At 53.9% G+C, this 24,043-nt stretch overlaps 2 pseudogenes; both read left to right on the forward strand.

Moving 5' to 3' along the window:
* The first annotated feature begins 4,621 nt into the window (after positions 1–4,621).
* LOC142068975 (olfactory receptor 287-like) lies at positions 4,622–11,549 on the forward strand (annotated as a pseudogene).
* On the forward strand, positions 10,047–24,043 carry LOC142069268 (von Willebrand factor A domain-containing protein 5A-like; annotated as a pseudogene).

Consider the following 24,043-nt stretch of genomic DNA (forward strand, 5'->3'; position numbering starts at 1 on the left):
ATTCCAGTGCTTAACTACCCTGACAATTCAGAAGTTTTTCCTAATATCCAACCTAAACTGCCCTTGTTGCAATTTAAGCCCGTTACTTCTTGTTATATCTTCACAGGTTAATGAGAACAATTTACCTCCCTCCTCCTTGTAACAACCTTTCATGTACTTGAAAACTGTTATCATGTCCCCCCTCAGTCGTCTTGTCTCCAGACTAAACAAGCCCTTTTCCTCTCCCCCTCCCCCCAGTCTTCCCTCATAGGTCATGTTTTCCAGACCTTTAATCATTTTTGTTGTTCTTCTCTGGACTTTCTCCAATTTGTCCACATCTTTCCTGAAATGGGGTGCCCAGAACTGGACACAATACGCCAGTTGAGGCCTAATCAGCGCAGAATAGAGCAGAAGAATTACTTCTTGTGTCTTGCTTACAACACTCCTGTTAATACATCCCAGAATGATATTTGCTCTTTGTTTTGAAACAGTGTTACACTATTGACTCATGTTTAGCTTGTGACCCACTATGGCCCCAAGATCCCTTTCCACAGTACTCCTCCCTGGGCAGTCATTTCCCATTGTGTATATGCGCAACTGATTGTTTCTTCCTAAGTGAAGTACTTTGCATTTGTCCTCATGGAATTTCATCCTATTTACTTCAGACCATTTCTCCAGTTTGTCCAGATCATTTTGAACTTTAATCCTATCCTATCTATCTAATCAATCGTCATCTTAGTGTCCAACTTGGTTCTGAGTGCTTACAGTTCACTACCTGACAAACGAGGTATTTTTTTAAAGGAATTCCATATTTTTAACATAATTTACTGTGAAAGGCATACAGTTCCCTGCAAGCCAATAAGGTCTCTTTGGTACAAGGAAAGTCTTGAAAAGATTAACTCTACCATTCAGCTGAGATGAGTCCTTCTTTTTATGGAGAAAATAGAATATCACGGCTGTTTTCATCATTTTCATCGTGATAAAGGGCAGACAAGTAGATTTTTGTCAATCAGGTGTTTTAACTGTTCTGGAAATTTGCTCTTTCCATCAGTGGAGACTGAATACAAAGAGCCAGATCCTCAGCTGGTCTAAATAATCGTAGCTCCATTGACAGGTCTGCTGAGAGAAATTTGGAGGCCCAGTAAATTATGTTTCCCCCCTCCCATTTCACCCTAAATAGATAGTTTTGCGGGGGCACTGAGCTCAGGACCTCAGTACAATTGTTCCACCTTCCCTCTCTCATCAGCCCTGTCTATTGATAATTCACACCAGCTGAAGGTTTGCCCAGTGAGAAGATTTGCTGAATGATGAGTTGCAGTAAGTTCCATTGTTTAAAAATGTTTAAAAATTTTACTTATTTTCCTCACTTTACTCATGTGAGTGGAACCCTTGACTTCAAAGGAATCATTCATGTGAGTAAATTTAGGCATTTTTATTTTATATATGTCTATATATGCAAGTTTATTTATGTATTAACTGTTTGCAGAATCAGGGCATTAGATGTTATTCATAGGATATTATTCATAACAAAATAAATGGCTTATATTGAAGAGGGAGAAAATATAATTGTTGATTGCCCGTGTTGATTAGACTTCGATACAAAATATTTAAGGCTGGGATTTTCAAAGGTGTCTGAGGGAGTTAGGCACCCAACTCCATTACATTTCATAACTCCTTTTCGATCCTTTGCAAATTCAAATCCAAATAGGGAGGGGGACTAAATTTAGGTTATGAAAAATGAAAAATCAGAACACCCAAAACAAGCAATCAAACAAAAATTCAGAACATTCACTGTAAAAGTCATTGATAGATTTCAAGGTAGGGACAACTTTTTCAAAAGTGGCTTCTAATTCTGAATGCCTCAAATTTGAGACCTCAGCATTAATCCATCTGTGAAGGAAACTTTTGGCCAGCAGTGGGAACCTGATATTTTTTTCTGAAGATGTTTTAGAAACTCGGCATATTACAGTTTTGCTGTATTTGTGGGGCTTGCGGTCTGTTGTGTGGGAGTGAGGATACCTGGATTCTGTGCTGAGCTCTATTAGGGATGCGTAGAATAGCTGTTGTATCAAAGGACCAGGAATCAGTACACTTGGGTTCTATTCCCATTCTTTGAGGGGAGTTAGGATCGTGGTCGGAGCAGAGGGGGGGCTGAGAATCAGGGCTCCTGGGTTCTATTAACGGTTCTGGTCGAGAAGTATGTTCGAATGACTAAATGGGGAGAAGAATTGCAGACTCCTGGCACAGCTGGTCAAAAATGTTTGAAATTCACAGTTTTGATGAAATTCTTCATCAGAATTTAAAATTCTGATAAAAAAGGGATGCATTTTCTGATTTTTTTTTTTTTAGGAAAATTGCTTCCTTTTGTTCTTTGGTCCTCTCTGGCCCTGAGCTTTGCTGTAATTGGCACATTGCATGACCTTGCACACCTCAGTCTCAGTTGGTCAAAGGAGGTTGCAACTGACTCATTTTCAACCACCCAAAATGAATGCTGGTTTATAGATGTAAATGGTTATTTATGCTCCAAAATTGAGTAGCTGTCCTCTGAACTGCAACTTTGTATAACATCCCTGTTAGGGGGCTTATTCCTTCACCCACTTACTTCCCTGGTCCTTCTCGCATGAACAGAGAGCAACAATACCCGAAGTCCAAAGGTGCAAACAATTCAATGTTTATTGGGGTGAACTTCCAGCAAGCATGATTCCAGTTTCCTTCCTTAGTATCCACCTTCCCAGCTCTGACACCACAGAGCCTTACACCTGTGTCCCTGTTCCCATTCCTGCCCTTAGCCAAACATGATTCCAACTTCCTTACTCCCATTCCCTGTTCCCATTTCCCCCTTTAGCAAAACATGATTCCAATTTTCTTACCCCCATTCCCTGTTCCCATCTCACACACCCACATGCCCACCCCCACCCACACCCAGTCACTTCCTCATTGACTACAGATTATATAGTAAAATTTGAGTTCTGCTTAGCTATACCTTAACCAATCATTTTCCTGAAATTTAACTAACCAATCCTAACATATTGTAACATGATTATGTAACCAATTATATCCCACCACCTCAATTAGTTTACACCCAGCAAAATTAATTATACAGCAGACAGGAACAATCACAGAACCAGACAGAGATTATACAGACAAACAACAGCAAAGTGGGAACTATAATGACAAAACAATACAGAAGTGAGGATTTCACATCCCAGCTATTGATAAGTGAGTTCTTGCCAGACAGGATGCTATCAAACTAAGTTTCCTTTTACATTTTCTAGGCACTTCCCTTTCTCTGGAGGTGATAGGAATACAATCCTGTCCTGATAGTGCCTAACAGCCCAATAGCACCTTATTTCAATGTGACTAGTTTGGAATGTGAGGAGGTGACCAGTCGCTTCCCAGCTTATGGCTGCCTCTGCTGCTTAGCCAAAGGCCTGAGCCTAAGCACAGGGCCACAAACTGTCACAGTAAGAGAAGGCCCTTACACTGGCAGACAGTGGTTTTGATTCTTTCTTTTATACCTCTATCACTAGCCAAGTGATAAGAATACACCTAAATTCTTAGAGTATAGGCCTTTACAGACAGGCCTGAATATCTATATCCTAACAATCCCCACTCCAACTTGGGACTTCAGCAGGCTTAGAACCTGAGACTTTCTGCATAAAAAGAATTAAAGGTCCTCTTGCATTGTAGGAAGGAAATTGACAGGTACAAATCTCATGTGTTCAGTATTGACCTAAGTCTGCTCCCACTGACTCAATGACAAAAATCCTATTGACTTCCTTCCTCGGGAGCAGAAATAGGCCTATACTGAGAACTTTTGAAAAGCTCACCCTATTTAGCAGGGATTTTCAAAAGAGACGATGGGGTTTTGTTCACTTCTAAAGGAATCACAGATTGTGCTGAATGCCTAACACCCATAGGTCTCATTTGAAAATGATTTGGCTCCTGAATCCTGAAGAATTTACAGGAAAAATGTTGTTTTTTCTGTTGAAATTTTTCAGGGTTTTGTCAAAAGGACAACCCTTGCCCCCCACACACACCCAGAAAACAACTTTGTATTTGAAAATTTTCAATTTAAAACAACAAAAATATCAATTAAAATAAAATCAATCTTGGGCTTTGGATGCTGACCGTGGAAAAAACATGTTTCATTGACAAAAACTAAAAATTGTGTTTTTCAAGGAACACCTGAAAATGGAATTTCTATCCTGAAAGTTTCTTTTTGGTCCAAAAGCCACTTTCCACTGGAAAAAAAGTTTCCACAGGAAAATTTAGGACAAGCTTAAATTCGCCCTGTGAGCAGGAAGGCTCCAGAAATCTAATAGCAATAGGATATTTTCAGCCTTAAACAATTATTTCCCGCCTCTTTTAATTATCTGCTCTTTCTGTGCATCTAAATCATCTGTAACCCACAAAGCCACGGTTGTGTTTAATCAGTTTAATTTCATGTCTTCATTTGTTTTGGCAGGTAAAACAGCTGACCGCACTGGAAAAGGGCTATCACACCAGTGTGAAGGAATTTATTCTCCTGGGATTCCCTGGGACCCAATATTTGCAGATCTCGCTCTTTGTGCTCTTCCTTATCACAGGAAATGTGGCGATCATAGTCCTAGTGGCAACCAGCCGTCACCTTTGCACCCCAATGTACTTCCTTCTCTGCAATTTCTCCTTCCCGCAGGTATGGCAGACCACAGCTTGTATCCCAAAGACGCTTGCCAACCTTGTGTCCCAAAGCAAATCCATCTTCTTCGTCAGCTGTGTCCTACGGATGTATTTTGTTTTCTTCCTAGGATGCACAGAGATTTTCTCTTGGCTGTCATGGCCTACGGCTGCTATTTGGCTATATGCTATCCTTTGCTCTATAGCTCCATCCTGAACAGCACCTTGACTGCTCAGCTGGCTGTTGGCTCTTGGTTGTGTGGTTTCCTGGCTATTTCTGTCCCAGCATTTCTGATCACCAGGTTGTCCTTCTGTGCCCTAGTGTCATCCATCACTTTTTTGGGGACATAGCACCGTGGATAGTTCTTTCCTGCACAGATACCTACCTTATTGATCTGGTGGCCTTTATCATCTCCTTCATCTTCATCCTGGGCTCCTGTGTCATAACCCTGCTCTCCTACATTTAGATCATCTCCACTGTACTGACAATCCCATCAGATAAGGAATGGAGAAGGGCCTTTTTAACTTGCTCTTCCCATCTCACAGTTGTGATTATCTGGTTCGGTTTGACCATTTTCCTACATGTCAACCCTTCCGTGCAGAACTCATTGGAATTGACCAAAATAGTCACCGTCTTGAATACTATTGTCACACCCCTGTTGAACCCTTTCATCTACACACTGAGGAACCCAGAGGTAAAAGAAGCCCTGAGACATGTATTCAGGGAAGCGATGTTTTTCAAAATGTGCTGGAGGTCATTGGCTGTCACAGAAAATGTGGTGAAAGAAAAATGAGTCTGCACATGGAAGATATACCAAAGTTGATACGGTACTGAAAAAACAACAACAATCCCTGAGGGCCAGAAGTCTAAAGATAATTAGCTGCCCAACTCCAATGGAAATCAGTGTGAGTTAGTTGACTAAATACCTTTAACAATCTGGTCCTTAGTGTCTCACATCCTTGAACATTTACAGCCAGATTGTTAAATGTATTTAGGTGCCTAATGGGATTTTCTATGAGTTTTAAGGGCCTAGATACTTTTTAAAACCCCACTAAGCACCTAAATACCTTTCAAAATCCAGCCCTCATGCATTATTATCCTCTTACTTTGTATTTAATTTAAAATGAAACAAATTGCACATGTGCCAATTATTTATTTCTATTAAAGCCTGGCCTGTGGAGAGGATAGAGATATCAACAGGCTTGGCAGAATTCAATTTTTATTTTTTATAATTTTGACAGAGAATATCAAGGTTTATTTGTGAGCATTTTTTAAAAAAAATATTGTCTATTTGTATTTTCACACTTGTGGGAAATTACTGTGGCGTGTCAGACAACAAGGTGGGTCAGAGAATAATTATTTAACGACAACTGGTTTTTTGGACCTTTTTTTTTTTTGGACGGTTGATGTTCTGCGTGGCGAAACTGGCATTTCCCGACATTTACTGATAAAAATTTAACCCTTCCAAACCGAGGTAAGATAAACCCACAGGAACCTCAAATCAAGACCCCAGTGGATTTTGAAGGGGATTCAGAATAAAGTTCTGGTTCCAGTTCCAGACTGGGTAAAAACCCAGATAGGTATTTTTGTAGCCTTCTTTTTTTCTTTGTTTTTAGTACACGGGCATTCCAAAATTTTGGAAAGATTGATTTCACACGGATTCTGCCGGTTTGGACTGAAAATATGTGAGAATAGCTTACAAAATTTTGATTATGTCAAAACTGAATCCAGAATCTTAGTCCTGATTCACCTTTAAAATCACAGTGTGAGTGGAGGGGGATCCCCACCCCCCACTCCCTGATACCCCCTCACCCTCGCTGCGAGCATCTCAGCAAGGAGAGGAGACGTCGTTAGAAATCATGAGATTGGCTTTAAATAATAAATGTTGGGTTCTTTTGATTTGCTGTCTGGTTTTTGAGTCTGTAGGGTGCACTTCATGTTTTTATGCTTTTCTCTGTAACCATGAGTGTGCCCTGGTGGCAAGAGGACTGGACTGTAACTAGGAGAATGAAGTGAGCTGTAGCTCACGAAAGCTTATGCTCAAATAAATTGGTTAGTCTCTAAGGTGCCACAAGTCCTCCTTTTCTTAGTTCTATTCCTGGCTCTGCCATTAGCTTGGTGGATGACTTTGGACAGGTAATGGTGTTAGGGGGCTGTATAGTCTGCAGTCAATCAGGAAGTGAGTGGGTGGGTGGGTGTGTGGGCAGGGGGAAATGGGAACTGTGGATGGGGAAATTGGAATCATGTTTGGCTAAGGGCAGGAATGGGAACAGGGACACAGGTGTAAGGCTCTGTGGTATCAGAGCTGGGAAGAGGGACACTAAGGAAGGAAACTGGAATCATGCTTGCTGGAAGTTCACCCCAATAAACATTGAATTGTTTGCACCTTTGGACTTCGGGTATTGTTGCTCTCTGTTCATGCGAGAAGGACCAGGGAAGTAAGTGGGTGAAGGAATAAGCCCCCTAACAAATGGCTTCTCTCTGTGCCTCAGTTTCCACATCTGTAAAATGGGGATAATGATTCTCACCTCCTATATATAGTGCTTTGTGATCTATGGATGAAAAGAACTTCCAAAGAGAGAGGGATAATGATTATGTAAAAGAAAATATGAAAGCTGATCTGTTGATTCAAGCAGTTGAGATTTGAAGAAAAACAACAAATATTGTGAGACAGACATTAAAAATCATAAGAAGATCCTAGCCCCACTGACGTCAACGACAGAACTTAATTTCAGTGGGGCCAGGATTTCACCTTACATTGTCCAGAATTTTATCTTAACCCAACATTCAAACCCTTTGAGGCTTGCCTGCTGTCTTGGGCCAGACCTTCAACTGCCAATTTACAGTAGATTGGCATCCAGTCTACCAAATGTACTTAAAACATACGGATGTGCTATGTACAATTAATATCGCTTCATAAAATAACATGGAACTGGTTAAGATTTTGTGCCACCTGATTTACCTAATATTCACATAAAGATCATTGTAAGTGGTCACTCACTGATTCACATAAGCAGTGTCCATGTTTCCATTGAATCTTGAGCCCATTGAGTTTCATGAGTGTAAATTCTAACGTTTCCATGCACTCACAGGTGTTAGAATCATGAAATGCCTCCGAAATGTGGTGCTTTTGTGGATAGCTATCACTTTGGGCCTGGTGGAGGCTGTTTCAAAATGTTAGTTATGAAAGTAATATGTACAAGGAAGATTATGTCCCCAAATCGTTCTTAACCAATTTAGTTTATTCTGTGAATTCTACTTTTGTGAGACACTATGCACTTGATTAGTCTGAATATATTTATTGTTGGAATACCTAGATAGTATGATAAATTAGATTAGATAGATAGATGTGTCTGGGGACACAGAGAGAGATAATTTTTGTTAACTGTGATCTCCATACAGTTAATACACCTTCATTTCCCCTGATACTTGAATAGAATTTTACTGGTAGCTTTGGTTTCTCTTGGCAAACATGGATGTTTCAAATGGAATTTCTAGATTGTGCTTCACTGGACCATCGGAGCACCTGAAACAATTCAGGAAATATCATTTGATGGTTCACAAGATAAAAGAATAATTCAAGTTACTGATTTCACAACATACTCAACTCAGTGTACAGTGATAGCAAGACACAGAAACACAGCAATTAATGTGAATGAGGGACCTGATCACCTCATACGATATGATTTTTATTGTGCGCTTTTTGTCTAATATGCAATATAAATCCCAGGCTCATGGTTTGAGGATCTGAGTATTTAAATTAAAGACTTATTTATCCTTCCTATGGAGTGATTATCAAGTTGGGATACAAGCTTGGGTATTGATGTTACAAAGGGACATTGGACCAAATTCACATCTGGTGTAACTCACTTGACTTTGGAGAATTTGCCCTAGTGTCTCACAGGAACAGAGTGGGTGGACAAAAATCTTCTTCAACATGAGCCCTATATAAATACAAAAGAGGGATACATATTACACTTTAAAGTAAGAGGACTGCAGGTACAGTGCAATGGCCCTCTGAGCTGAGCGGTGACTGCGCCTAAGGCTGTGACTTCCTCTGCCTCCATCAGAGGGGAAGGGCCCGTCCCCCTCCCTGCACCCAGACGGGGCCGGTGGCTGAGTTGAGAACCCAGCTCCCACTCCAGAGCAACCAGCTCAGGATGGCACGAACTCTCCTTCTGCTTGTGCTGGGTAAGTGACCTCCCTCGGCCCGCTTCCCTCTGTCCGTCTGTCTGTCTGGAGATACCCCCGTCCAGCATCCCTCCATCCCTCTGCACCCCCATCCCCTCCCTGGAGCTCTCTTCTCTCTCCAGATTCTCCCCAGGCTGGAGTCCCCCGCAGGTAACAACCTCTTCTCTCCTTGCTGAGAGGCTCGCAGCGAGGATGAGGGGGTATCAGGGAGTGGGGCGTGGGGATCCCCCTCCTCTCACACTGTGATGTTTGGAATTGCAAGGAAGGGGGGATCCCTGGGTGCCCCCTGTGTCATCCCCTGGGCAGGTCAGGCTGCCCCGTTCACAGGTGCCTCCTATGAACCTGCCCCAGCAGCAGCTACAGTCCAGAGCCACTTCCGTGGGGGTGGAAGAGTGACCCCAGCTGATGCCTGCTTGTGGGGTCCATTTGGTGGGTCCCAGCTCTGGCCGTAGGGGAGAAGATGCCCCCATCCCCCTGGGCACTACCTCACTGACAGCCTCAGCAGCGAGAGAGACGTCTGGAGGGGCCATGGAGACTGACCTCCCACCTCCCCATTACAATGAGTCCCCCCTGGCCAGAGGTCCGTGGGAGTGGGGCTGTGTGTGGAGGGGGGGCCTCTCTCTGCCCCAGCTCTGGGCTCCCACCCACAGAGGACTCAGGGCCGGGGGGGCAGATCCAGCACCATCCAGCGGGACATTAAAAGCAGGTTCTGCAGAGACCCCAGAGGAAACGCGGTGGGTGGAAAAACTCCCCCCTCCCTTCCGCACATCTGGCCGAGCTTCCTCATGTCTCTCGGATGCCTTCTCGCTACTGAGAGGAAGGTGTGATGGTCGACTGACGGGTTCTCCCCCCTCTTCCACCACTGCCCCTGGATGGAGAGTGTGGGGTGAATACCCTGATGGGAAAGGGGTATCTTGGAGTTGAAACATTTGCATCCACAATCCTCCCCGCTTTTTGCACCATAAAGGGGCAGGAAGGAGCAAGGGGCAGTTTGGAGAACCCCCTCCCCAGCCCCAGTTCAATGGGGGGACATGGCAGGATGTGTGGAGCGAAGAGTTTGCAGACAGTCCCTGGCTCCCGGGTGGACGGGCGGCGAACTGTGCAGACGGTCCCTGGGTTATGGAAGCTGGGGACGGGGAGCTGGCAGACGCTCCCTGGCTGGGGGGTGAGGCGTTTGCAGACGCTCCCTGGCGGGGGGGCGGGGCTCGCGGGGACACTCTCCCTCCCAGCCTGGCTCAGGGCTTCGCTGCTTAGAGACCGAGCGAGGAGGTACCGGGGTGCGGATCGGGCCCCAGTCGAGCCCCTGCCCCTGAGATTCTCCATCCTGGGCCACGTGTGAAGCCGGGCGGGAGGTTTGTCTAGAAATCTGCCTACGTCCCCCCCCCCCTCCCGCCCCCCAGGTGATCCCAGTCTCCCCGTCCCACCTTCCAGCTGGGAATTCTCCAGGGGGCTGGAGTGGTGACGAGCAGAAACGAGGCTCGGAGAGTGGGGTTGGGAGCCCCTCTCGCTCACGGCAGCTCTGGCGTTCCTCGCCCCCATCCCACCCTCAGCTCCCCGCTCCTCCGCAGAGACTCCCTGCGCGCCTCGGAGCCAGATTTCTGCTGCGGGAGAAATCAACCGGCTGCCGCCCTCTCACCCCGTCGTAAGGCAGCAAATCCAAGGCCCAGGCCGAACGGCTCGGGGGCGTGGAGCAAGAACGCCGGGAGCCCCTGGGCGGCCAAGGGCTGCATTTCACCCCCGTTGGGGCGGGGGGTCTATGGCGACTGCTCCAGCCTGGGGTGAAAGCTGAGTAAATAGCAGGGCCGTGTCCCTGCCAAGAACGGCCAGGAGCTGGAGCCTGCTCCACAAACCTCTGCTTTTCTGCAGGGCGACAGTGGGGAGAAGGGCCTAGCCGGGTTAACAACCCCCCAGTGACCGAGCCGAGTCCCCTGCAACCCCTGTCGCTGTTCCAGGGACCCCCCCAGGGGCTGGGGATAAAACCCAGCAGTCCTGGCTCCCAGCCCCCTCATTGTAATGCACGAGTCCCCCATCCTCCTTCATTCCGTCTGTCCGTCTGACCCCTGCACCTCTCCTTCCTTCCATCTGTCCATCCATCCCCATACACCCCCCTATGTTTCTCTCTCCATCCCCCAACTACCAGCTGTACCCCAGTCCCTGCCTGCCCCTCCCTGCGGGGGGCTGGCAGAGTTGGGGCAGAGCCGTGACTCTGATCTCAGGAGCTTGGGCCTGTGGGACTCCCTGCCACAGGACCTGGCTGAGCAGAGGGGTGGGGCTGGGGTCTCAGAGCCATCGCTGAGTGTGTGTGTGTGTGGGGGGGGTGTCAGGGCACCCTGTGCCCATCAGTTTCCATGGGAACCCCGTATCTCACCCCCTGACCTTCCCCTCACACAGATCCCCGACCCCGGAGCCGAGATGATGAGTTGTGGCCTCCTGACCAGCTCCAAGGAACCGGGTGAGTCAGGGCTGCGGGGGACGGTGCCGTGAGGGGGAGGGTGGCCTCATGGCTGATGTGGCTCCTCCCCCCGGTGCCCGTGGGGGGCCTGTGGCTGACATCCCCCTCCCCCCAGTGCCCCTGCACCGCAGGTCGGTGTTGGTGTTGATCTGAGGCTTTGTGGCGGACGTGGGCTGCCAGCTGCTCTGCAGGAACGAGGAGCTGGGGCCCGTGGAGGCTGTATTCAAATTCCCCGTGGATGCTGAGGCGGCTGTCGACGCCTTCTAGGCCCGGCTGCGGGGGGCCTGGATCCCGGCCCAGCTCCAGGAGAAGAGACAGGTGCTGGGGGCGGGGATCCTGGGGAGGAGAGAGGAGGGGACCGGGCTGGGGGGGTTTCGGGGTGACCCCATCTCTCCCAGCAGGTGCATGAGCTGTACAGGGATGAGCTGGTCGGGGGGGCAGGGGATCTTGGGGGACGGGGATCTCGGGGTGACCCTGCCTCTCCCGGCAGGCACAGGAGCTGTACGGGGACGCGCTGGCCGGGGGGCAGAGCTCGTTCCTGCTGCAGCAGGAGGAGGCCGGGGGCGACGTGTGCAGCTGCTCCCTGGGGAATTTGCCCCCCGGGGAGGAGGCGATGCTGACCCTGAGCTACACCTGCAAGCTGCCGCTGGAGCATGACGGGGCCGCCCGCTACGTGCTGCCGACCGTGCTACACCCTCGCTACACGCCCCACAGTGAGACCCACAGATCCCCCTGCACCTCTGCTACGTGCCCCCACTGTGAGACCCACAGATCCTCTGTCCCCACTCTGCGCCCTTCAGTGAGACCTACAGATCCCCTACCACCATCACTGTGACACCAACAGACCCCCCCCACGCGCCCCATGGTGAGACCCACAGATCCCCCTGTCCCTGCTATGCACCCCATGGTGAGACCCACAGATTCCCCCCCATACTCCCCTGTACCCCAGCTGTGTGCTTCCAGCCATGCTGCACCCCTTTTACATGCCCCATGTTGAGACCAGACCTTTAGGTGCCCTAGATCCCGCATAGCTCCCTGTACCACATAGCCCCCAGAACCCCAGCTACACACCCCACGGTGAGTGACCCCGCAGCCTGTACCCCCTGAAACCTCCATAGCCCCTTCTACGTACCACAATGAAAGACCCACATAGCCCCCAAAATGCCCCATAGGCCACTACTGTGCACTACTGTCTGCAGTCGCCGTCCCAGGGTATATGACCCACCCCAGCCATCCCGAAATCCCCTGATATCCCAGCCCAATACCCCCCCCAATAACTCATACTCCCCATCCTCCCGCCACTCTCCCAGCCCCCGGCCCTTACCCCTGTGTCTCTCTCTGCAGGGTGGGATGGGAGAACATCACCCAGGAGGTCCCACGGGTCCTCCAGGGGGAGCTGCCCTACACCCTGAGCCTGAGCGCCATGCTGCAGTTGCCCCACGGCATCGACCATGTGCTCTCCAATTGATCCTCACCCCCCTGAGCTATACAGTCGGGAACCTAACCACTGTCCAGGAAAGGGCTCACCCGGACACCTGGGTTCCAGCCATCCCTGCTGGGAGGAGGGTGCTGGAGGTGGGGCAGGGGGAGGGTTCTGGGCTGAGGGGTGGGTTCCAGGGAACGGGGCTGTGGGTGGGGGGAAGGTCTCGGGGGTGAGAGATGTGGTGTAGGGCGCGTGGTGGGTCCCGAAAGGGGGAGCATGGGCCAGACTCTTTGGGTGATTGAGGGGGTGGGGGATCGAGTGACAGCAACGGATCTGGGGAATTTCCCAGAAATCTGCCAGTTTGGGGATGAAATCCCTGGCAGTTGCTGGGCTCTGTAAGTCTTTAGTGTCTGGGATTTTCCCTCTCCTTGTTTCTCAATGGAAGTAAATGGAGGTGGGGGGACCAAGAAAATGTCACCCCCAAATTGGAAAGATTTAGACTCCCCAAAATGTCAAACTTTTGCAATTTTTCACCAGGAAAAGCCAAGTTCCCACGTTGGCCTTTGGGGTTGTTTTTCCTTCTCTTTTCTCCACCTAACCCGGGGGGCCCAGCCAGCGTTCCCAGGGTCTGCCCCTCACCCCGTCTCCATTGGGGGGTGCCGAGCTGGGCGCGAGAGCCAGCGGGACCCTGCCCCCCCCCCCCCGGAATCGTGTGGAGGTGACTGTGTGTCTGTCGCCCCCCAGGTGTCGCTGGCCCAGGCCCCCCCGTGGGACAGGGAGTTGGAGCTGCTGGTGTATTACACGGAGCCACCCAAACCCAGCGCGGTGCTGGAGGCCAGGCTGCCCGGAGCCGAGCCAGGTGCGGGAGGGGATCCTGACCCCTACTACCCCTGGGCGGGGGCGCAGAGGGGGATCATAGAATCATAGAATCTCAGGGTTGGAAGGGACCCCTGAAGGTCATCTAGTCCAACCCCCTGCTCGAAGCAGGACCAATTCCCAGTTAAATCATCCCAGCCAGGGCTTTGTCAAGCCTGACCTTAAAAACCTCTAAGGAAGGAGATTCTACCACCTCCCTAGGTAACGCATTCCAGTGTTTCACCGCCCTCTTAGTGAAAAAGTTTTTCCTAATATCCAACCTAAACCTCCCCCACTGCAACTTGAGACCATTACTCCTCGTTCTGTCATCTGCTACCATTGAGAACAGTCTAGAGCCATCCTCTTTGGAACCCCCTTTCAGGTAGTTGAAAGCAGCTATCCAATCCCCCCTCATTCTTCTCTTCTGCAGGCTAAACAATCCCAGCTCCCTCAGCCTCTCCTCATAAGTCATGTGTTCTAGACCCCTAATCATTTTTCCATAGGGTGGGAATCTGGGGAGGGTGAGGTAGGTGCTGAGCGGTGACATAGGATCGGGGGGGGGCATGGTGCAATGTGGGGGATGATGGGGGAATGGGGAGTCCTAGGGCTGCTGTAGGTGGGTGCTGGGGGAATCTGGAGGCAGGCGAGGGTGGGGGGACAGGAACGGGGGGTCTTGGCAGAGCTGGCATTGGCAGGGCGAGGTGTCTGGGAGCAGGTGGGCACTGGGGAGCACTGCAGGTTTGGGAGGCATGGGGGAGAACTGGGTATGGGAGAGCAGGCACTGGGGGGCTGGGTACGGGGCTGGGGGGGATTTAAGGGGAGAGGGGGTGGGGGAGGGACAGAGCAGTGGGGGTGGGTCTCTGGGGACAGTCATGGGGCTCTCAGGGGGTGGCTCACAGTGTCTCGACCCCATGCCCACCCTATTAGGGGGCTGGCCCCCATCTCCCCGCAGGCTCCCTGATGGGCGACCCGGCCGTGATGATGACCCTGCTGCCCAGAGTGCCCGAGGCGGTGCCGGCCCAGAGCCAGCCGGGGAGTTCGTCCTCCTGCTGGGCCACTCCGGCAGCACAGCCTGCCCCATGGACGCAGAGACCTGTCCCGCCAGCGCATCAACAGCACCAAGGGACGGCCAGGCGGGAGGCTGCGCTAGATGGGCCCGTGGGGCCGTGCCGGGGGAGCAGCCCAGGCTGGCTGGGCCCGTGGGGCTGACTCTCCATCCGTCTGTCTGTCCCCAGGAGACCCTGGTCCTCCTGTTGAAGAGTTTGCCCCTGGGCTGTTATTTCAACATCTGTGGCTTTGGGTCTGAATTCGAGTCCTTCTACCCGTGAGTCCGAAGGGCAGGGAGGGGGCTGGCTGGGTTAGGGGGCAAGGCTGGTTAGCTGACAGAGGGTGTCTCTTGGTTAGGGGTCAGGATGTGTCTGTGGGTTGGCGTCAGGGTGTGTCTGTTTGTTGGGGGCAGGCGGTGTCGGTGGGTTGGGGGCAGGGGTGTCGGTGGGTGAGGGGGCAGGGCTGGCTGGGGGGCAGGGGTGTCGGTGGGTGAGGGGGCAGGGCTGGCTGGGGGGCAGGGGTGTCGGTGGGTGAGGGGGCAGGGCTGGCTGGGGGCAGGGTGTCCCTGGCTCCGGCTGTCCCAGCCCCAGACCTGTCGGCGCCCCCCGCAGGCAGAGCGTGGAGAATACCCAGCAGACCAAGGCCGAGTCCCTGCAGCGCCTCCAGCTGCTCCAGGCTCACCTGGGGGGCACCGAGATCTTGGAGCCGCTACGAGCCGTTTACCGCAGCCCCTGCCGGGACGGGCACCCACGCCAGGTGCCGGGGCGCCGGGGCCAGCTGGAGGGGCATCCTGGGGCGGGCCTGGAGGATGATTGTGGGGCCGAGGAATGACGGTGGGGGGGGTCTCAGAAAGGGATGCGGGCCTGCGGGGACAGACTCACAGACTTTCAGGACAGAAGGGACGTCCTGATCATCTCATCAGGCCCCAGCTCCTCGCTCCCCCCGGGGACAGCCCCACCCCTCAGGCTGAGTCACCGGCACCCCCAAACCCTGAGTTACAGGCGTCAGGTCACAGCGACTCCTCCCAGTTGCTCCGGTTCAAACCAGTGAGTGCCCCAGGCTGCTGAGGGAGACCAACCCCCTCGGGTCTCTGCCAGTCTGAGCCAGGGGAAAATCCCTTCCCCACCCCAAACGTGGGGGTCAGCTTGCCCGGAGGATGGGTGCGAGACCCCCCCAGCCAGCCCCCTGGGCAGGATTCTCTGCAATAACTCTGAGCGCCCCCCCACTCCCAGTGCCCCGCTGCCGCCCATGGGGTGTTTGCTCCCAGCTGTCGCTGTGGGCCATACGCCATTACAGACCCCTCTTTGCCCACCTTCCCCCCCCCACACCCCTCAGAGGCTGTTCAAGGGGGAGATCCTGGGAGAGGGGATCGGAGAGGGGCTGGGGGCCCTGGGGGGCAGCCGAGCGGGGCCAAGGGGTTGCTCGGAGTGGGCCTGGGGCTCTGGGCCAGATGGGGGGCCACTGCCCCTGGGGGTGTGAGCAGGGCCTGGCAGGTAGCAACCGGGGGGGAGGTACCTCTGTATAGAGCTGGGAGGGGCAGCGCTTTGTGCTGTGCCCAGCTCTGGGGGGTGCCCTGCAGCCGGGAGGGGCAGGGAGGTCACTGGTGGGGGGTCAGGAGGGAGCTCCTGGAAAAGTGGCCACAGCAGTCGGTGGGTTCTTGTCTCCAGGGGCCGGTGAACAGGTGATGGTTTGGGGTCATGCCTCGGGGTTGGGGGTCACAGAGATAGGGGAGGTCAGCAGTCCCCGTCTGTCAGCCCCTCAGGGGAGATATCTGGGAGGGGAGGGATGGGGCTGGGGGGTCTCTGGGAAGGTCAGTGGGGCAGACTCTCCAGGGGGCTGCTCCCGTTCCCAACAGGGAGGGGGTGTCTCTGAGGGGGTTGGGGTCCCTGGCTCTGACAGCGTCTCTCCCCCGCTCAGCTGTTCGTGTTTACGGACGGGGAGGTAGAGAACACCCAGGACATAATCGCAGAGGATCCACAGGTAACTGGGGGTGCCTAACCCCCCTCCAGCCCCGCCCCCATTAGCATTGCCATCATGTGGACCCCCACCACCATAGTGCCCAACATGTGCCCAACCCTTTGCCTCACCCTGCCTCCCAGCCCCGCCAGCATGGGGAGCCCCCCCAGACCAGCCAGCCCTACTGGCCCCTTTCCAACTGCCCTGCCCCCACCCAGCACTGGATGGGCCCCACCAGCTCTGCCCCTCCCCCTCTGGTCTCTGCCCCCCCCCCCCCACCACCCCAGGTGCTTCTCCTTCGGCATCGGGGATGGGGCCTCCACGGCTCTGATCAAAGGCTTTGCCCGGGCAGTCGGGGGCAGCGCCGAGTTCATCACCGGCCAGGACCGCGTGCAGCCCAAGGTGAGAACCCAGCAATCCTGGCTCCCAGCTCCCCCACTCTAGCCTACTAGACCCCACTCCCCTCCAGAGCTGGGGACAGGACCCAGGAGTCCTGGCCCACTTTGTGTGTGCCGGTCCCCCGCCAGGTGCCTCAGTCTCTGAAGTGGGCCCTGCAGCTGTCGGTGATCGGGATCTCACTGAGCTGGGATCTGCCCCCTGGGATCCAGGCGGAGGGCTGCACTGGGACCCCGAGGTGATCTTTGCTGGGCAGCGGTGCCTTGTCTACGCCCAGCTCCGCGGGCAGCCCCAGGTGGGAGAGCGAGGTCCCCCAAACTGGGGTGCCCCCAGGGCTCAGGGTCAGTGACTGAGGCAGGAGCCCCACAGTCCCCTCCTGGGCGATAACTCTGGCCCGTAACGATGGCCATTGGGCCAGGGTTCTCTGTGTTACCCCAGCCGAATTGATCTGTGTTGGAATTGATAAATCTGACCCCTAACAATGGCCATTGGCTGGAGCTCCCTGTGCTATCCCAGCCCCATTGTTCTGAATGGGGAGAGTTCACTCCGACCCCTAACGATGGCCATTGGGCTGCAGGTCTCTGTGCTACCCTAGCCTCATTGATTTCAGTTGGGATTGTTAACTCTGACTCCTAACGATGGCCATTGGGCCAGAGTTCTCTGTGTTACCCCAGCCCAATTGATCTGTGTTGGAATTGATAAATCTGACCCCTAACAATGGCCATTGGGCTGCGGGTCTCTGTACCAGCCTGGCTGCATTGATCTCAGGGCAGGTCTACACTATAAGTTTTCATCGGTGGAGCTGCACCACTGTAGCACGTCTGGTGAAGACGCTCTAAGCCGACGGGAGAAGCTCTCCTGCCGATGTAGCACTGTCTGCACGGGGGGCTAAGGTCAGTGTAACTACGCCACTCATGGGTGTGGATTTTTCATGCCCCTGAGCGATGTAATTCTACCAAAGTATGTAGTGTAAACGAGACCTCAGTGGGGATCGATAACTCTGACCTCTAAAGATAGCCACTGGGCTGGAAGTCTCTGTGCTACTCCAGCCCCATTGAGCTCAATGGGGATTGTTATCTCTGGACCCTAATGACGGCCATTGGGCTTACTAAACCAGCCTCCCAACTGGTGTTCATTAGGTGTATTTGCCCCCTTTGTTCTGTAAGCTGGGTCTGAGGGGTCCCAGGGCATCTTCTCCCCCCTTGCATTCCACCTCTGACCACCTTTCTTTCCCCACAGCCCCCAGACATTCCCATGGGGGGCATCACCCTGCAGTACCGCATCCAGGACCAGACCTGGAAGGAGACGCCGCAGTTCTCCCTGCAGCCACAGGATGGAGACAGGTGACAGCAATGCTCCCCTGGCTCCCATCCCCCACCCCAGGCAGCTGGGTCCTGCCCCCCCACGTCCTCACCCCAGCAGAACAGACAGGATGGAACCAGCCCCCCTTCTGTGACCACTAGACCGCACTCCCTTCCCGGGGCCAGGATAGAACCCAGGAGTCCTGGCACCCACCCACCCCCATCCCGCTAGACCCTGCTCCCCTCTCCGTAGCGGCTGGAACCCAGGCGTCCAGGGTTGACCCCGTGAATCTCTCTCCCTGGCCCAGGCTGTCCGTTCACCGGCTGGCCGCCAAGTCGCTGCTGCTGGAGCTGGAGGGGGCCGTGGGCACGGGGTCGGAGGGGGACGGGCGCCGGGCATTGGAGGCCAGCCTGAGCTCGGGGGTCGTCTGCTCCCTCACGGCCTACGTGGGGGTGGACACGGAGCGGGGGCAGCTGGTGAGGTGGGATGTCCCGCTGACAGGTAACCCCCAAAGGGGCTGGGGCTCCTGGCGCCAGGGGGGGACCCAGCATGTGGGGGGAACTCAGGTGAGAGGGGGAACCTGGCACTGGGGGCGGTACAAGGAGGTGAGGGGAACCTGGCGCCAGGGAGGGATCCCAGCACAGGGGGATCCCAGTGTAAGGGGGGGGGGACCCAGAAGGGGCATGCGGGGGGGCATCATGTTTATGGGGTAATGTCCCTTTGCCCCTCTCCCTGCCTCCTGAGTCCCGGGGGCTGTGCTGCCCCCTCCCTCCTCCAGGGTGACGGCGACCCCAATCCCCATACCTCCGGGGCATGGGGAGAGCAGGGGCACTAGCATGGTGAGATGGGGAGTAGCACCGCCCCCCCCCCCCCAGCCAGAAGAGAGGGGTCTGTGCCAGACAGACGGACAGAAGTAGACAGGCATGCGGAGACCCAGAGTCAGACAGGGACAGAGACCGAGAATCAGCCGACAGACCCAGACGGGGACAGGACGGAGAGACGCAGAGAGAGAAACAGACCCAGTCAGACAGACAGACCGACCCGGGCAGATGCAGGGACAGGAGGGGTGGGCACATTGCTGTCATGAGCAGACCTGGCTAGTAGTGGCCTCTCGCCCCCCAGCATCCTGCCCTCATCCATGGAGTGCAGCACCCACCCCTGCATCCCTTGGGGCTGGAGGAGGGGTCCTGGCTGAGGGGAGAAGAATGGGGCTGTGGGGACTGGATCTGGGGGTCACAGCCAGGGGGGAAGGGGCAAGAGCTGGGAGATCCTGGCTGTGATGGAGCTGCAGGGAGAGGAGGATGGGGCTGGGTGTGGGGGGGTCCCAGCTCGGGGAAAGGGGCTGGGGGGTATGGAGGAGGGGTCCCAGCGGTGCGTTGGCTCTAAGTGTCTGGGGGGGGACGGAATTCTCTTCCCTCCCTTTGCTTCTCTGGGTCTGTTTTTGTGTCCGTCTGTCTCTGTGTCTGTCCATTTACTCGCTAAATTTCAATTTCATCATGGAATATATGGAGATGATAGACTGGGTCTCGATAGACCCCATCTGCGAGCGGCCGGCGAGCGGAGTGCGCCTGGACGAACCGAACCAGCGCAGCGTCTTCGGGCGCTTGTCCCGTGACTTGGCTGCGGCACGTGAGTACCTCTGCCACGTGTGCCTGCAGCACCCAAAGTCCAGCGCCGGCCATCTCCTCCCTCGCAAGCGCCTGTCCTGGCTCCATGGCCTCCCAAAGCTCAGCCGGGGGGGCCCAACACAAGGGCAGACAGTCCTGCAATCAGGGGGCCCCACCGGAGACGGCACCCCAGAACGGTGAAGGGGGCTGGGAGTCAGGACTCCGGGGGTGGGCAAACGCCAGGGTGACGCTTCATCGGGTTAGAGACCCATGTGCCCTGAAGGTCACGGAGCTGTGCAAGTCTTTAAAAACTACATAGAAAACGAAGGAAATTCCTGGGTGAAAAACCTTTGTGTCGCTGAGGGAGGGGGAATTCTTGGCTGTTTTTTTTAGTGTCGTGAAGCAAATTATCTCGAAAGAAAATGAATAAAAAAATAAGGAAACCCCCGGGCAAAAAACTCTGTGAAGGTGGAATTTAGGGTGTGAGTTTGTGTCAGTGAGCTAAGGGGGTGTGTGTGGGGCAGGGATCAATAGTTTTTCGTAACAGGAATGTCTCTGAGCAGTTTTCTCTGAAATAAAGCCAGAGGGAAATTCCCAGGCAAAAAAACCTTGTGAAGCAGGGTCTGAGCTTGGAGGTTTGTACAGGCGAGTTCAGGGGCAAAAGTCTTTCTTGGCACCTTCTGGTTTATAAACGAAGAAACCCACGAAAGGCAGAAATTTTAAAGTTACCTTAAAACCTGTATTTGGAGAGTCTGGAAATACAAAGTGACTGTAGCCCAGATAACTTTAACTCTGCCCCGTAACCCTGGCCCATGCATGGCTATAATATCATATAAACTCTGTAACATCCCATCCCCCGCTACCCCTTTAGACTCTTGTGTCTCTCTCCGGCCATAGGTCTGTATCGCAGGTTGTAGTGGGGGATAGTCCTGGGGACAGACTGTGTTTGAGAAACACCGTGGGGTTGTGGAATTAATGCCTGGGCAGGAACAGTCACAGGGAGTTGGGTGCCCATCTCTGATTGAAAGTTAATTGTCATCCCATGGGTGCAAGAAGGGGCAGAGTTAAGGATGACTGTGGTGGGGTTAAGAAGAGCAGGTTAAGGACACCCATAGAGGGACAGAGTTAAGGCCACACAGAGGGTGACCGTTAAGGCTGTTGGCTGTCCCCCAGCCTGGACAGGCCATGTCGCTGTTCTGTACCCACAACCCTGTGCCAGCCCCATCTCCCTGAGTCTCTCCCCAGAGCGGGCACCGGAGGAGTCTCCCTTGCTGAGGCTGGTGTCTCTGCAAAATGCCGACGTCTTGTGGAACCTGGACCCCTGGCTGGCTGGCTGTGCTGGGGGTGAGCGAGACCGACGCCAGGGGGAGGATACCCAGTGAGGTGAACAGGGGTGCAGAGGAGAGGGGAGAGATCTGGGGCAGGTGCCATTGATTGGGCCTGTTCTCTGCTCCCAGATGAGATTGGTGGCGACCCATTCGGGGGGGGAGTCTGAGGGTGACTGGATTAAAGGACCCCTGAACCTGGAGCCCAGTGGGCGAGACGGGCCCAGATCGGGGGGCTGGGAACCCCCTAATGGGGTCGGAGCATTGGATCGAGGGGGCCCAGGGCCAGATGGAGGCGCCCAAGTTGGGCCCTGTCTCAGGCCATCTCTCTACTCCCTGGAAATGGCACTGGGCATCTGGGTAGAGGGTCCATGGTGCTGGAGCGGGGGCCATAGAAACCCTCCGAGTCGGGGTGGGGGGATGGAGTAGGGGGTCCCTAGGGAAGGGGGAGGGCTGGGTGAGGGATGGAGGTCAGGGGAGGGGGCCAGGCTGGGCGCTGACTCAGGCTGTCTCTATCCTGCCCCCCACAGGACGTGACCCCCAGCATCTGGGCCACGATGCTGGCCATGGTCTGGCTACACGACTGGGCCGTGGGGTAGCGTGACGAGTCGAGCTGCTGGAGGCCAAGGCTGTGGTCTGGGTGCAGGACTGAGCAGGTGAGAGGGGGCCTGGTGGGTGGGGGGCAGGGACAGTGTCCAAGGTCTCGACCCTGAGAGTCCCTGCCCCATGGGGCCCCTGACCCTGGGCCCCAGGAACCTCCATCCTCACGGCCCAGAGCCATGAGCCTGCCCCCCATGTCCTATAGCCCAGCCCCCTTCAGGGCCCTGAGAGCCTGTGCCCCATGGGTCCCCATTCCTGAGATTCCTGCCCCCCAGGGCCCCACAGCCCAGCCCTTGAGAGCCCCCGTCCCCAGCCTCTCCCCATCCCAATCCCAGCACCCTTCCGGGGTTTCCATGCCCCGCCCCCCAGCACCTTTACTTCCCAGCTTCCCAACCCCCACACCAGTCCCCCACGTGCTGTGAGCTCTGTTCCTTTTGCCCCCAGGCCCTCCCCTCGTTCCCCGGGCTGGTGTCTCTCCAGTGCCCCCCTCTCATTTCAGGGGCCTGGCTGAGCGAGTGCCTGGAAGCCGCCAACGCCCTGCTGGGCTGCAGCGTTGGCCCTGCCATCTTTGGGCTCTGAGCCCCCTCCAGGATCCCCGCACCCACTCCCCAAACTACCCTGGGCGTCCAACTGGGAGCCCGAGGGCCAGCAGGGGACACTGGGTGCAGACCCACCTGGGCGGCCTGTGCCCAGCCCGGAGCAAACCCCCAGCTGGGATCCCATCTCTGCCACCAGTTCGGATGCATCTGCCTCCCACTGGCTGAAGAGGAGCGATGGCTGCCCCCCGGCTCCACCCCACTCTGACCCACTGTTGAGTAACCCCCACGCTGCTCACAGCCGCCGCCTCCTCTCTGCATTGTGGGGGAGTCCTCGGGATCGCCTGCATCAATGTTGCACATCTCTTCACTTTTTACAAATGACTGAGGGGTCCCTCTGTAAACAGCCTCCGGCCCCCACCCCAGAGGTGGCTGCACTGACCTCGCCCTGCATGAGCCATCCAGTGTCAACCTAGTCCCATCTACACGGAGTTCAGCTACTGGACAGCCAGCCAGACCAACAGGATCTTTGCTTGTCCAAACACAACCTCACTTTGTCGTAATGGCAGTTTTCTCTTCGCTGGACAATCCTGAACGCAAACACGAGCACAGTGATTGGCTTAATTCTTCATTTCCTCTCTGCCTAGGTCCAGACTAGAGCTGGTCAGTCATTTTCCAGCTGAACAGTGCTGTGTTGGCAAGTGCAATTCCGTGGTGAAGGCTGAAAGGTGGAATCAGGCAGCAGATGGAGGAAGCTTGCCCCGTGCCGCATGTTGTGAATCCCTCCCCATTCACCAGCTGCTGAATTCTCTACCACAGGAAGAAATGTTTCAAAACCTGCCCGTCCATCTCGACGGTTAATGCTCACGCTGTGTCCATCCTGGGGAGCACCGGGCCCTTCTCAATACATCCTGTGACTCAAGCAAAAGATGAAAGACCTCAGCTGGTTAATTCCCTGGAAAGAAAGTTCTATTTTAATCAAGAAACTGCAGGAACATACGGAAGAAGCAAACAGTTTTCCCACTTCATGTTAGCCAATACTGACCTCCTTTGAACGGCTTTCAGCATATGACTCTGTGCTGGGTGGTGTCCCTATTTCAGCCTTTCCGTGTCCGAGAAGGCAACTCAGCAAATTCAATTTACAGCCACATTGCGCAGCGACTCCAGGGAAGGATTAAGATACCAGGTAATGGATTAATTGCCTTAAGGCCTGAAGGAATGCTGCCCTGGGACTGAGATTTCCCCAAAGGCCAGACGGAATTCAGAGATCTTAATTCTCACTTCCCGCTGTGAATAGTGGGACTTCAATACCAGCGGTGACACCCTGGTCCATTGAAATCAAAGGCGGTTTTGTCTTCGACTCCAACGGGCACAGTATTTCAGCCCATATTACGAGGCTTTTGCAAATTGAAAATTCCAACCTACTATCCTGTTCCAAACGCAATGAAGTCAGAGGAAAGGCTCTTTCAGAGAGAGCTGGGGAACCAGCTCCCATTGAAAACTCCAGCCGGAGTGAGTCTTTCCAGTGGTCTTTAGATAAACTTCGTTGGTAGAAGCTGATTGCCTAGCTCCCTTCGGCGCCTTTGGATATCCCAGCTTCCAGCTGACTCCAGTGGACTTTGAAGCAGACCCAGGCTGTATTTCTGAGCCTTTAGATAGATAGATAGAAAATCCACACACAGAATAACAAAATAAAATCATACGACTGTCTGTA

Source organism: Caretta caretta, chromosome 14 (genome assembly GCF_965140235.1).
Source record: "Caretta caretta isolate rCarCar2 chromosome 14, rCarCar1.hap1, whole genome shotgun sequence".
Classification (NCBI taxonomy): domain Eukaryota; kingdom Metazoa; phylum Chordata; order Testudines; family Cheloniidae; genus Caretta; species Caretta caretta.